Raw genomic sequence first — 15,008 nt, 5'->3', positions numbered from 1 at the left:
ACTGACGGGGGGCACTTACTTTTATTCAGGATGGCACTGCGGGGGGCAGGTGGGCACTGGCAGGGGGCAGATGGTCGTTTAAATTGCTGGCCGTGATCGGGACTGATGTCCCGATCACGGCCGCCGGTGATTGGCTTTTTTTTTTCTCCTCGCGCTGTCAGCGCGAGGAGGAATACTAGCTGATTACCGGCTCCATTATATCACCTGATCAGCTGTCATTGGCTGACAGCTGATCACGTGATAAGGGGTCGGGATCGACCCCTTTCACGGATCGGTGATCAGGCGAGTTTCATGGACTCGCCGATCACAGAGCGCACCGCGCGCGCCCCTCAGGGGGCGCGCAGGCCGCTCGTGCAGGGGACGACGTCAATAGACGTAGTCCCGGAAATGTAGGTCCGCGCTAATGCCGTCATTTGGCAATAGCGCGGATCCCAAGTGGTTAATATCCATGCCAGACCTGAAGGACCTGGTATGGATTTTGAGGGGGACCCCAACGCCTTTTTTTTTTGCCGTGGGGTTCCCCTTAATATCCATACCAGACCTGAAGGGCCTGGTATGCTCTTGGAGGGGAACCCATGCTGTTTTTTTTATCAAAAAAGTCATGTTGTAAGTCGCCGCAAGTCGCGCTGTGATTTACTCAAGTCGCGTCCAAGTTGTCTCCCAAAGTCGCGCTGGAAGTCGTGTTGCCCCTGTGTGAATGAACTGCTAACGATACGGTGTTCACTACTATGAATTGTGCCGGCATATTATGTGTTGCTCTTACGCGTGCGCCGGTTCATACGCTCACTTGAAAATTTACCTAGCACACAAATGAAGGTATGAACCGACACAGCGCATTCATGTTAGTAAATCAGCCGCAATGTATCAATGTAACTTTCTGTGATTTGTTTGTTGATAAACATTGTCAGCCTGCTTTTTTTTTTTTTTACAGCTCCTGCTGAATTGTTGGGTACTAAGACAGGGAAGAGTCCCAGCAGCAGAGCAGAAGGACTGGATGTACTGGACAAGCCCTGTGAACACTGATGACATGTTTGTGGGCGTGTCTAGTATACCCAAAGTCTGCAACTGGTTAAGGATTGTAAAAAAATTGTTAAATGTGAATAACTTTTGTGGTGATTTATCAAATGATCTGAGCTTTTCAGAATATGTTGGCACGGATAGTCTTCTTTTGTGTGAAGTTGGGGGAAATTGGTTAACATCTAAGCTCTTTTTTTGTATGTTAAGCCACATTAAGCTCCCCAAAAAACAAGCTTAATGTCCCTAGTTTTCCTTGTAGGAGACTAAAACCCATAAAAATTATTGGGTAGTTTGGGAAGTTGGGAACTTAGGCTGTGCAAAGTTTCAAGACAATTGATTGAGGTTTAGGCACATTATGGTACATTACAAAGTCACTATCTAAGTGCACTTACTATTACACCATATATGGGTGTGCGATATGACAATTTCATCAATACACTATACATGGGTGTTTTGATATGATATTTTTATTATCATATCACATATGGGTGTCTGATATGATATTTCTTTTTATATATATAATCTCCTTCTGGCCATGGGACTATGCACAGCCCATGAGCATGAAAATTTAATACAAACTACTGCAGACATATGTGGGAGTATTACACATATATATATATATATATATATATATATATATATATATATATATATATATATAGTTTTGGAAATGTAAAAACTTTGGTTAAGGCACTTTATTACACGTTAAGCTACATTAAGCTATTTTCACATTAAATGTTTTAGCATTGTAAACTATAGCTTAATATGAAATTTGGACAGGTGTGGAGGCAACATGGACACTCGTGGTACGGTATAAACTTACAACAGTCAATTTACAAGATATCTAAATTTATTATACACAAATACACATCATAAAAAGCCTTCAATAGTAGATAAATGACATTGGATTTTGCTAATCATGGAGCATCCACTTGTCTGACACAAAAAATCCTACTGAGGTTTTTAAGAAATCGTGGGAACAGGTTCTTACAACCAGCAATAGGGAGTTGATGTTATTATTGGTGGAGAACCATACGACTGATATGGATCTTTTGGAAAAAGAGATTGAATTCCTTAATGCTCAGTATGCACGTTTTTGAAATAATTTAAACACTAAATGGAAAGAGGTTAGAGAGAGACTGGATACTATGAACAGGGAGAAAACAAAGGAAATTAAATTTGCACAAATTGGCCATCTTGCAAGGCTACGCCTATAAATGGATAGGTAGAGATGGGGGAGGCAGGGGACGTGGGAGGAGACCTAATTCGACAGCCCAGTTTAGGAATGAGGAAATGACTGAATCTGATTCATGATTACCTACCTCTCCCTTTTCTCAGGCACAGGGTCGCCTATCTGGAGTACCAACACGTTCTAACAAACGTACTCGAAGTGGCGCACCTTCACCATCTGACCCCCAAACATAAGAAGCGTCCTGAGGTGTCATCCCAGATGAGGGAACAGGCTACAGGTAGTAACTTAACACCCACATTGCAGGGAATACTATCTAGGGGGATCCTGCCTTGGCCCTTCAGGAGGCCAAGAAGCAGGGGAATCTGAGTGCCTTTGTTTATCCAATCCTCATAGCTCAATATCATAAATCTAACTACTATTAAACGCAGTTTGGCACAACGGTCCACATTAAACTTGGGATTGGGCTTTTGCCCAGCCCAATCAATCAATATATCAGAAACTATTAAGGACCTTTATCTTTTTTGCCCGTAGACTAACCTACAGATTTGTTTGAAATAATAAAAAAGTGGAAAAGGAGCTTACCGAGCAAGTTAAACATTTCACAATGGACGAATCCCGAGCCCTCAGGGACCTCATGCTTATTTATGAGGAAAGTAACCCAGACGATCCTGTCCCCTCTTCTGGTATTGTGGCAGAGAGAGTTGTCCCTTTTGCCAGCAATTATATAAGTACTCCCTTTAAACCAAAGTCTCGCCATTTCCCAGATCTATCTGCCTCTCCGAAAATATGGGCTTTTTGCAATTAACAATTAGATATTTGAAGTCTTGACAGTGGGATAACGCAGAGAGGAATATTTCCAGTGGACAAGAGGCTCTAAAATCCTAGCAATTACGTGATGATATCGTCATAACACCCTTGCACAAGGGTGGGAACATCATTCTGATGTCCCACCCCCAATATCAAAAAATGTGTATTAAAGAGGGATTCCACCTACTAAAAAAATATTAAAGGCCAGCAGCTATAAATACTACAGCTGCTGACTTTTAATAAATGGACACTCACCTGTCCCGGGGTCCAGCGATGTCGGCAGCCGAGAGCGATCGATCACTAGGCTCTCAGCTGCTGCCGCCGCCATTCTAGTTGAGGAATTCGGGAAGTGAAGCCTTGCAGCTTCACTTCCCGGCTTCCTACTACGCGTGCGCGAGTCACGCAGAGCAATAGGAATGGTCCACGTTGTCTCTGGGACCCGTGTGTGTCCCAGCAGACAGCGCGGTGGGACAGGAAACAGCATAGACTCCCGTGAGAGTCTATGCCGAGAAGTGGGTGCAAATACCTGTCTTAGGGGGTACGATTACCTCGATATCTATCCTGGTCATGTTCTGCTGGGGCCCTACTTTCTGGTCTCCTGTGTAGTGGAGTAAAAGGAATGTCTGGTCTTATTGTGCCATTCTGTATTTGTGTGGTCTGATGCCACTGTTGTTCCTCACCATGGATTGAATTTTCCCTCGATTCCTCCATTACTGATATTTCATTATCTTCATCATTATAGTTACTATCCGTTTGCCACTTGTAGACCTGTTGGTTCTTATAATCCAACACGTCCCTCTTAAATTTTTTCTGTTTCTCTTGTTGCAATTCTTTGTCATACTTCTTTATGGCCTCTTGCAATCCTTTTTCTTTATCGATGTATTCCGCTGTCTCCTTGAATGGTATGAGTTGGTCCCTAAGTTGTAATACTTCCGTTTCTATATTCTTTAGTTTGTGCTGACGTCTCATCACTATTTTTTGTAAAAGCTCAGTCTTACTTTGATTAAAGAATTTGTACCATTCTTCCATTAAATTCTTGTCATTAATCGCATCATTTGGGGAGACATCCCATCGTAACCTTTTGGGAGTTATTTTTTCAGCTATATACATCTCAAGTATGGCCACATCCCACCATACTCTTAATTGTTTCTCAAGGCAGTGTCTAAATCCTGCCTAATAACTACATGTTCCTGATTGAACACTTCCATCAAATTAACCGTTCTACTGTTGACATATCTAAAAATGTCCATTGCTGCAACTTGAATTGTGAACAGAAAGTCCCCACTAAGAGAAAGTAAATAAATAAAGTCGCGCTACGGACTACCCCCTCTATCTGTGACTAAAATAAATGAATAAAATGAAACATGTGAGTGGGGATATTAATATGGGGTTAAAGCTGCCTATGCCTAGATCCTCCACCCCTTGGATGAGAGGGGGAGGTGAAAGATAGAGAATTAAATAATGGGCTATGGCGCTAAAACCCAATACATGTGCAACTCTGTGCATAAAAGTATATGTAAATTTAATTAATATAACAGTGCTATCAAAATTCTTTTAATATGTCTAGTATGTGCATATATGTGCTAGTACTACAGTGGCCAATACATATAATACTTATACTAATAATAACAAATTCATAGAAATTCCTAGGAAATTCATAAAAAACATCAAAAAGAATCAAAAAAATGTGCGAATTGATTATCTTAACAAACATGCAAAAATCGTGCAGAATATATAGTCCCAAAGAACGTTTTTATATATAAGAACTTTTCAAAATCGCATTCTGAAATCGCTGGAAAGTCGCATGCTGTAATATTTCAAGTGGTGGTAGTAGGATAAAGTGACTAGTGCAAAAAAGGTGCCAATCATCAATGTAGAGAGAAACACTCTGCCCCGGTGCGCCACTCAGTATTGTGGTAATGTGATTGCTCTCACCAGATCGATGTGATGAAATGTCAAGCAACAGGAAATTTGCAACCCTGAATAAAACCTTCTTTTTCCCCTTTAGGCCTTGGGACAATTCAGGACATATAGAAATCAGGGTTGAAAATGATGTATTTAACATACAATGTTTTTTCACATATTGATACAGACATAATAACATGAGGGTAAAAAGTAGAAAATTTTTTGTATCTATGGTGATTTTCTATGTTTGTCTTGATATACATTGCACTTATTATATTATATCTATGCTTACTCTTTATACTTTCTCTATGTACCAAATAAAAATCGTTTGTAAACAAAAACTACATATCAACATTCTGCTGAACAACTGCAACTGACGTAATTAGTTCAGGCCAGATAAAGATCTTCTTTTGCAGCCCCATGTAAACAATAATAAGGATTGCCAACTTATCATAAGAAATTAGGCCTTTGAGGAACAAAAATCTAATTAACTAATAATGGTTAAAAACCTTTGAATTTTTACGTTTCCCTTTTCTATAAATATAACCCTTCTGATTGGAGAAGGAATATCTCCCCCCTTCTGACATTTTAATTTTAATTTTATTTTACATTTTTATTATATTTAGCATTGAGGATCTTCAGTTTCATATTTTGAACACAATCAGGTCCCTCCATTTAGAGCAATTATGATATTCACATATGAATCTCTTTAGTTTAATATATTTATTTTTATTGATATTTTAATCCATAATGTTAATTTGTAAAGTTAATTCTATTTTGAGCTATATGTTATGTTTTCATTTTTTTCTTTTTTTTTTTCTTTGTGTATATTTACATAAATATCTCGGGACCGTATCAGTTTATGGATATTATATGTGTAGTAATTATCTGGTCAGCAGCAAGCTCATCCAGCCATGAGAAGTAGGCTACAGTGCTCCACGCATGCATATACAATCACCAAATGCAGGGGACATGCCATTATACATAATAAAACAGTGACACACCTCCAATACATAGTATACATATTGGAGGAGGAGTAATTAGATCGTAGAATAGGGAATTCCCATATCCAAGGTGGCACGGTTTGATCCGCGCAAGCGCAGTGGAGCACTGCACCCCATTTAAACTTGAAGGTGCACCAATATGGCCGCTCCAGAAAACGTCACTCTGACGAAACGCGTAGGGCGTGGCCACGTACGTGCACCTTTTCCATAGCCAGCAGCGGCCGGCGGAGTTTGTTTTGCTGTTCGTTCATACATGCGAATTGTTTTACGAGCAAATGTGAGTAACTCTCTTTTTATAACCAAATAAAAACGGTTTTAAAATGTATTTGCACCATGGATATGCTTCTCTTTCCTCCATGCACATAATTACGGAGTACATATGAAGGAAAGAGCGAATATTCTCCCAGCGCACCAGCAGCAGCGTTCAGTTAGCAGCACAGTGGCTTATACTGTGAAAGCCTGTCCAACCCCATAGGGGTATTCGATCTGGTGAGAGCAATCACATTACCACAATACTGAGTGGCGCACCGGGGCAGAGTGTTTCTCTCTACATTGATGATTGGCACCTTTTTTGCACTAGTCACTTTATCCTACTACCACCACTTGAAATATTACAGCATGCGACTTTCCAGCGATTTCAGAATGCGATTTTGAAAAGTTCTTATATATAAAGACGTTCTTTGGGACTATATATTCTGCACGATTTTTGCATGTTTGTTGAGATAATCAATTCGCACATTTTTTTGATTCTTTTTGATGTTTTTTATGAATTTCCTAGGAATTTCTATGAATTTGTTATTATTAGCATAAGTATTATATGTATGGGCCACTGTAGTACTAGCACATATATGCACATGCTAGACATATTAAAAGTATTTTGATAGCACTGTTATATTAATTAAATTTACATATACTTTTATGCACAGAGTTGCACATGTATTGGGTTTTAGCGCCATAGCCCATTATTTAATTCTCTAATAAAGGCCATTACTCTACATGTCCAACTTCGGGCTTTTTTTGGAGGTCTATTTACCTTGGGTGATTCCCCACACTCTTGTCTTCTGTGTTAGATCCACTAGATGGCGCACACAGATATCAGACTTGTGGATGGGCCAACATTTTTGTTTTTTGTGTTTCACACTAAAGCCGCGTACACACGGGCGGACTGTCTGGCCAACTAAGTCCGTCAGACAATCCGACGGACAGTCCGTCCTACTTTTGAATGAACGGATTTGACCACACACGATGAACAGACAGTCTGCTGAAAGCTTGCGCGATGACGTGTACAGCACGTACGACGGGACTAGAAATACGACGTCCAATACACAGCAATGCAACCTTCCGCCGTGTAAATCCTTTCTGAGCATGCGCCATACTTAGTCCGTCCAACTAGCCTACTCACGAGCGGACTGTCCGCTGAAACCAAAGTTGGACGGACTGTATTACGGAAATTCCGAAAGACTTAGTCCGCCAGACTGTCCGCTGAAAAAGTCCGCTGAAGCCCACACACGAGCGGACTGTCCGCTGAAATGTGTTTCAGTGGACTAAGTTGGACAGACAGTCCGCCCGTGTGTACGCGGCCTTACAAATCGTCACACAGTACTGTGCACGTGCACAGTCTGGAGTCGTATCCATTGATGTCATATTGCGGGGCTTCGGCGAACGCTAATGATGTCTCAACAGATAGGAATTAGGTGTATCTCATGGTATTTAAGGGGAACTGATTTTTCAGATGTTCCCTGTGGCAGCTTGCATGGCGGTGGAGAGACATTCTGTGGAATTGATCAACTGGTATGTGTCTTGCTATATGCGCTGGTATTACCTTTATGATGTGTTTCCTATATGAACCACTTCTAAAGATATGTTTTTCCACAGATCCTGGTGGATCTGGTGTTTGTCTGAGATCCTGTGTAATACTGAATTGTGAACATTCTTTGAAACTTGGATCCCTATTGAGTATATCCAACCCACATGATGTGATCTTGACATTATGCTTTGACATCTCTCAGATAGGTTGGCGTTTCTTTTGATTACTCTCATTAGGATTAGATCGGTGCTAAGATGTTTCAATCATTCTAACAATAAGTTTCTTTAATGTTCTCTATATATTATATAGAATTCATGTGTGGCTTTGGATGGCTCCTTGGACTATTTCCATCTACACCTGACTTTAATAATCCATTTGGATAACACACTCTCTCCCCGCCTAAATTACATGCACTGATTAGTGAAGACTTCATAGGTGTGTATCACCAATTGAAATGCTTTGATTGTATTCTTTGAATTTAATTATCTGAATTTCTTCTTTTTTATGCAACAGGCTTTTTATGTGACTTCACTTTTCCTGGTTCCCGCACTCGCCCGGGAGATTGCCAATTTTTGGCCTTGTGACGCCGGCTATGTGGGTGAGTTCACTTTTTTGCTCCCAAATCAACCATTTCACACGGGCCTAATCCTTAATGTTGAGGGATATACTGAGGGGCATATTGGACTCTATCTTTATTGATTTAAGATGCATGACTGTATACCATGAAGGTTGGTTATTAGTTATGTGTTTTTGATTCTAATACTGTATATTTGATTTATATGCTTTCTTGTAGATCATTTTCTGACCTAATATACTCCTGAAGAAGGGGGTTACCCCGAAACATGTAGAGTGTGCAACTGGACAAACAAATCTGTGTAACAGCGCAGAATAATTATTATATATATCAAAGTTCTTCCAATTTGTGTCAGACAAGTGGATGCTCCATGATTAGCAGCATCCAATGTAATTTATCTACTATTGAAGGCTTTTTATGATGTGTGTATTTGTGTATAATAAATGTATATATTTTTGTAAATTGACTGTTGTAAGTTTATACCGTACCACGAGAGTCCATGTTTCCTCCACAACTGTCCAAATGTCTATTTAGTAATAGGATGAAGGTACATTAATTCTTTCATAACAAGTAGCGTTTCCATATATAGCTTAATGTGAATAACTTTTGGTGTGATTAACCAAATAAGCTGAAATTTTTAGAATATGTTGGCATGGCTAGAGTCTTCTATTGTGTGAAGTTTGGGGAAAATTGGTTAACATTTAAGGTCTTTTTTGTACATTATGCCACATTAAGTTCCCTAAAAAACAAGCTTAATGTCCTTAGTTTGCCTTGTGGACCACTGAAATACATTAAACTTATAGGATAGGTTTGGGAAGTTGAGAACGTAGGCTGTGAAAGTTTCAAGACAATTGATTGAGGTTAAGGCACATTATGGTACTTTAACCTCTTTTTACATTAAGCTGTTCACATAAAAAATTTTAGCATTGTAATATATAGCTTAACATGAATAACTTTTGGTGTGATTAACCAAATGAGCTGACATTTTCAGAATATGTTGGCATGGATAGGGTATTCTATTGTGTGAAGTTTGGGAGAAATTGGTTAACATTGAAGGACTTTTTTGTAAGTTAAGCCACATTAAGCTCCCTAAAAAACAAGCTTAATGTCCCTAGTAGGGATGAGCCAAACACCCCCTCCCTGTTCGGTTCGCATCCAGAAAATGCGAACAGACCGAAAGTTTGCGCGATCAATCGAACACCGTTAAAGTCTATGGGACCTGAACATGAGAGATCAAAAGTTCGAATTTTAAAAGCTAATATACCAGTTATTGTCCTAAAAAGGGTATGGGGACCCGGGTTCTGCCCCAGGGGACATGTACCAATGCAAAAGAAAGCTTTAAAAACTGCAGTTTTTTCAGGAGCACTGATTTTAATGATGCTTAAAGTGAAAAAATAAAAGTGAAATATTCCTTTAAATATCATACCTGGTGGGTGTCTATAGAATACCTGTAAAGTGGTGCGTGTTTCCCCTGTTTAGAACAGTCCCGTCACAGTCCAGTCATTTAAAACTGCTTGCGGCTTTAATGTAATGTCGGGTCCCAGCAATAGGGATAACATTATTCAGAAAAACGTCATGGGTGCCCCCCCAGCCCATTACCAGGCCCTTTGGGTCTTGTATGGATAATGAGAGGAACCCCGCACCTAAATTAAAAAAAGAAAAGGCGTAGGGCCCCCAGGCCCTAAATACTCTGAACAGCAGTATACAAGTGGTCCAAACAAGACAGGGGCTGTAGGTTTGTTCTTAAGTTGAATCTGTTTGTAATTTGGAACAGGTACATTTATTTTAAGTGTAGCTCCAGCCCAAAAAATCTATTTTTATGCTTTTTGGATAACATAGGGAAGGGTTATCATCACCCCTGTAACATTTTTTTTGCTGTCTGTGCCCCTGATTTCACCTCACTTTCAGTTCCAATGACAATTGGATTTTGAAAATGTGGGGTTTTTAGGGAAACAAGGATTGGTGATAATAAAGCATCAGTGGAGACACCCTTTAGCCATATTAACTCTTAGAGGAGAGAATTTCTCTTCCTAGTCCTCTCACTTCCTGTTGTTTCCCTCCGTTTGTAAGTAGGAGTCGTTTGTAAGTTGAATGTTTGAAAGTAAGGGACCGACTGTATATACTATACGGCCTGCCCTATATACTCTGCAGAAATTTGGGCCTTAGGTGTTGGTGGTATCAAAACACTGTACGCCCTCACAGTTACGCTTGGTGGGCACAGGAACTGGCCCTGCTGTGAAATATTGGATCAAAAATTTCAATTACATGCCCCCGTTAAACAGGGGCAAAAAAATTGGGCTTTAGGCATTGGTTTTGGTGCCCAGAACAAAAACTGTTCTTAGAAGCTATCAACATGAAGATTGAGGAGGTATAGGATAGTCACTCAGCATAATAGTATAGTCACTTAGCATCATCATAGGCAGTCTTCAAGGGATCTCACATTCATAAAAAATTAATCAGTTACATCAACATCTGGTGTTGGTAGCTGGTGATCCAAGACTGATTCATTTTTATGAAGGTGAGCCGATCAACCGACAGGCACACTCTGTGATCGGTTACAAAGCCTCCAGCAGCACTGAGTGCGCGTTCAGATCACGTACACACAGCCACATACAATTTCATGGGTTTCTGGGGACTGAAAACGATCCCTTGAAGACTGCTGCTGATGCTGAGTGCCAGGCTTCACCTCCATGCTGACACAATCCTCCTCCTCCTCTTCCTGTGTGATAGGTGGGCCTGCAGGAATACTGTCTGGATTAAGGGGGCCTTGAGAGGTAAGGAAGTCCTTCACTTCCTCTGTTCTGCCTCAAGTGCCCTGTCCATTATTCCACGAAGCGTGTGCTCCAACAGGAAGACAAGAGGGACAGTATCACTGATGCATGCACTGGCACTGCTCACCATCCTTGTGGCCTCCTCAAATGGTGACAGAAGAGCACATGCATCCATGATCATTAGCCACTGGCGTGGTGAAAAAAAGCCAAGCTCCCCTGACCCTGTCCTGGTGCCATACTCGCACAGGTACTCATTGATGGCCCTCTGCTGCGTGTGCAGCCGCTGCAGCATTGCCACCATTGAGTTCCACCTGGTGGGCATGTCACTGATAAGGCGGTTCTTGGGCAGGTTGCATTCCCTCTGAAGGTCAGCCAGCCAAGCACTGGCACTATATGACCGGCGGAAACACCCACAGACTTTCCTGGCCTGCCTCAGGAGATCCTGTAAGCCCGGGTACCTGCACAAGAACCGCTGCACCACCAAATTAAGGACGTGAGCCAAACAGGGAACATGGGTCAAGTGTTCCTGTTAGAGGGCGGAGAGGAGGTTGGTGCCATTGTCGCAAACCACCATTCCCGGCTGAAGCTGGGTTGGCATCAACCACCACTGAACCTGCCCCTGCAGAGCTGCCAGAATCTCTGCCCCAGTGTGTCTCCTGTCCCTTAAGCAGACCAACTCAAGCACCGCATGGCATCTTTTTGCCTGCGTGCTTGCCTAGCCCCTAGAACGCCTATGGAGCACCACTGGTTCTGAGGACAAATCTGCACAGGAAGAGGCCATAAAGGAAGAACAAGAGGAGGGGGTGGAGGAGAGAGGTGTGGCAGAATCACCACTACCAGCATTTTGGAGACGTGGTGGTGGAACAAGATCCAACATTACTACACCCTGTCCTGCATCCTTCCCAGCTGCCAGCATGGTTACCCAGTGCACCATGAAATAAAGGTAACGTCCCTGTCCATGCCTGCTGGACCATGAGTCAGTGGTAATATGCACCTTACAGCTGACAGCCCTGTCCAATGAGGCCAAGACATTACTTTCCACATGCCGCTAGAATGCCGGAATGGCCTTCCGAGAAAAAAAAATGGAACCTGCCACTAAGGTACCGCACATTCCACAAATTCTCGAAAGGGGGCAGAGTCTACCAGCTGAAAAGGCAGAAGTTGGAGTGCTAGCAATTTAGCCAAACTAGCATTCAGCCGCTGAGCATGTGGATGGCTGGGATGAAATTTCTTTTGACGGTTTACCATCTGGTGTAGGAAAATTTGCCTGCTACAATTGGATTTAGGTGTACCACTAGCAGATTACCTGCAAGTGCTTGGGACACCTACCAACTCTTCTGCATGTTGTGGCTCAACATGGCCAGCTGTCGAAAAAAAGGACAAGTGTGCCCCATGGCCACATGCTGAGGATGCTCCGTGTCCACGACCAGCACTGTTGGTTGTAGACACATAGCCTGTTTGCCCTCTTTTAGTGGCCTGTGGCCTCTGCCTTTCCTTGGTGGCCTTCCAGACATGCTGTAAAATTGGATTAGCAAAACACCACCTGAAGTTTACTAGAAAAATTGCACCAGGAATGGCCTTCAGTCAGGTATAGTCTTGGCTAGACTAGAATGCAGTGGATATATATGTAGGAGACTGTATATATAGCTTTATGCACTGCAGATCACTGAATCACTTGCCTGACCTGCCTACCTGAAAGTGTCTTTGAATACGTACACCAGGAATGGCCTGTAGTCAGGTATAGGCTTGACTAGACTAGAATGCAGTGGATATATATGCAGGATACAGTATATATATAATATATATATATATATATATATATATATAATATTTTATTATTTATATATAAATACTCTGCAGCTGACTGAATAAACTGCCTCGCTGAAGTATATTAGAAACAGTACACCAGGAAGGTCTGCAGTGAGATCTAGCTAACTGAATAAACTGCTGAAAGTAAATGAAAGGAAACTCTCTCTCTCTCTATCTCTCTCTCCGCCAGCAACACACTACACAAGGCCAACGTGCAGATGGCCTTATATAGTGTGGGGCGTGGACTTGGCCAATTATGGCTCTTTGCTGATGGCGCTGTGATTGGCCAAAGCATGCAGGTCATAGTGCATGCTTGACCAATCATCAGCCAGCAATTAATTGTGATGACGCAGTGCATTATGGGGTGTGATGCGCCACTCAAATTTGGAGCGAATGCCCCATAATGGTCGATCTTCGTCGAACAATCGAACAGCTGATGTTCGACTCGAACTCATAGCTCATCCCTAGTCCCTAGTTTGCTTTGTGGAACACCGAAATGCAGATCATTTGTAGGAAAGGTTTGGAAAGGTAAAAACTTAGGCTGTGCAGTTTCAGGGCAATTGATTGAGATTGTTTAGACACTTTATTACACTTTAAGCTGCAATAAGCAATTTTCACATTAAATGTTTTAGCATTATAAAATATAGCTTAACGTAAATAACTTTTGGCGTGATTAACAAATGAGCTGAAATGTTCAGAATATGTTGGCATGGCTAGGGTCTTCTATTGTGTGAAGTTTGGGGGAAATTGGTTAATATATTTAAGGTCTTTTTAGTACATTAAACCACAGTAAACACCCTAAAAAAACAAGCTTAATGTCCCTAGTTTGCTTTGTAGAACACCAAAATTCAGATAATTTATAGGATAGTTTTGGAAAGGTAAAAACTTAGGCTGTGCAAAGTTTCAGGGCAATTGATTGAGGTTTAGGTACTTTATTACACGTTAAGCTACATTAAGCCATTTTCATATGAAATGTTTTAGTATGTCCCATAGACAAGGAGGTAGGAATCTGATTTCCAAGATATTTAATAGTCTTCTGCTGCCATTTAAACACAAATGTATACTGCAGTTGGGATAAAGTAATTTTGGGCAAGGATATGTTTAGGGCCTCAGTTTTCTCATAGTTTGCTTTGAAGTTACTTACTAAGCCAAACTCCATAATGGCTTTGACAATGGCTGGCATAGATATATGTGGGATGGTGTTTTTTTTGCTGAGGATGGCTAGAAAAAAAAATCCTGTGAGGTTAATCCTGGTGTGTTTGGAGGATTTTTTTAACTAAAAATGGTCAAGAAAATGTTATATGTAATGTTACATTTTAATAAAGTTTTAAGGACAAAGTATACTTGGTCTGCGTTCTTATTGTGTTACCAGGCATTCTGACCAGTAATAACCGATAATGAATATTAAGAGATACATTGTATGTGTCTAACTTCATGTTCTAATCTCCAAAGGGTCTGCGTGTGACTAAAGCAGTGGGGTGCAAGAACAACAGTCATTAACCCCTTGGAGCTGACCGCCTCTCGGCCCTTTAAGAGTTCTAAAAGCCAGAAGGTGGGCATTCGGTTCATGTGACCGCTCTGATTGACTGTCACATTGGTCACATGATCAGAAATCTCCCGATTGCAAGTATGCATTGGGAGCTTACCGAATCCCGCTGGCTGCCATGCTGGGAGCATGCAGGGAGTGCGTCCTCAGCATGGTAAGTAGCTTACACAGGGCCGCATATATGCGGATGCTCAACGTTAAAGCCCACCCACCGAGAAGCCGTATTTATGCGTAGTGTCGGCGCCAAGGAGTTAAAGCGGTATTAAACCCAAAAACTAAGCAGGTGTCTTTAACCACTTGCCTCCCATCTACAGTACATTTACTGCAGGGTGGCGGCGGCTAAGGGCTTAAGCGTTGTATTGGTAAGTCACTTAGAACATACACACTGGCACTGCTCAGCAACGTGATCCTGTGACCACTGCCTCCACGGTGCTTGGTACCCAACCGCTGTGAGCAGCCAGGGTATCCTGATAACTATGACCAATCATAGCGATAACATCAATACAACTAGGGATGGACTGATATTATTTGTTTTTTTAGTACTCGTTGATACCAATTACCGATACCTGCCGGCAA

The 15,008-nt window shown here is 41.5% G+C and overlaps 1 long non-coding RNA gene across 2 annotated transcripts; it reads left to right on the top strand.

The window, feature by feature from the left end:
• The first annotated feature begins 6,864 nt into the window (after positions 1-6,864).
• On the top strand, positions 6,865-14,221 carry LOC143981638 (uncharacterized). Of its 2 annotated transcripts, XR_013274335.1 has the most exons (4): positions 6,865-7,938; positions 8,042-8,167; positions 8,246-8,330; positions 8,526-14,221. It is a non-coding gene; the product is annotated as an uncharacterized LOC143981638 (long non-coding RNA). The 2 variants fall into 2 exon arrangements; XR_013274334.1 differs by having other exon boundaries at positions 8,042-8,330.
• The last annotated feature ends 787 nt before the right edge of the window (positions 14,222-15,008 follow it).

Source organism: Lithobates pipiens, unplaced genomic scaffold (genome assembly GCF_037356315.1).
Source record: "Lithobates pipiens isolate NorthernLeopardFrog02 unplaced genomic scaffold, aLitPip1_a1.2 Scaffold_16, whole genome shotgun sequence".
In the NCBI taxonomy this organism is placed as follows: domain Eukaryota; kingdom Metazoa; phylum Chordata; class Amphibia; order Anura; family Ranidae; genus Lithobates; species Lithobates pipiens.
The sequence above is the reverse complement of the archived record's forward strand: the minus strand, read 5'-3'. Positions and strand labels throughout refer to the sequence as shown.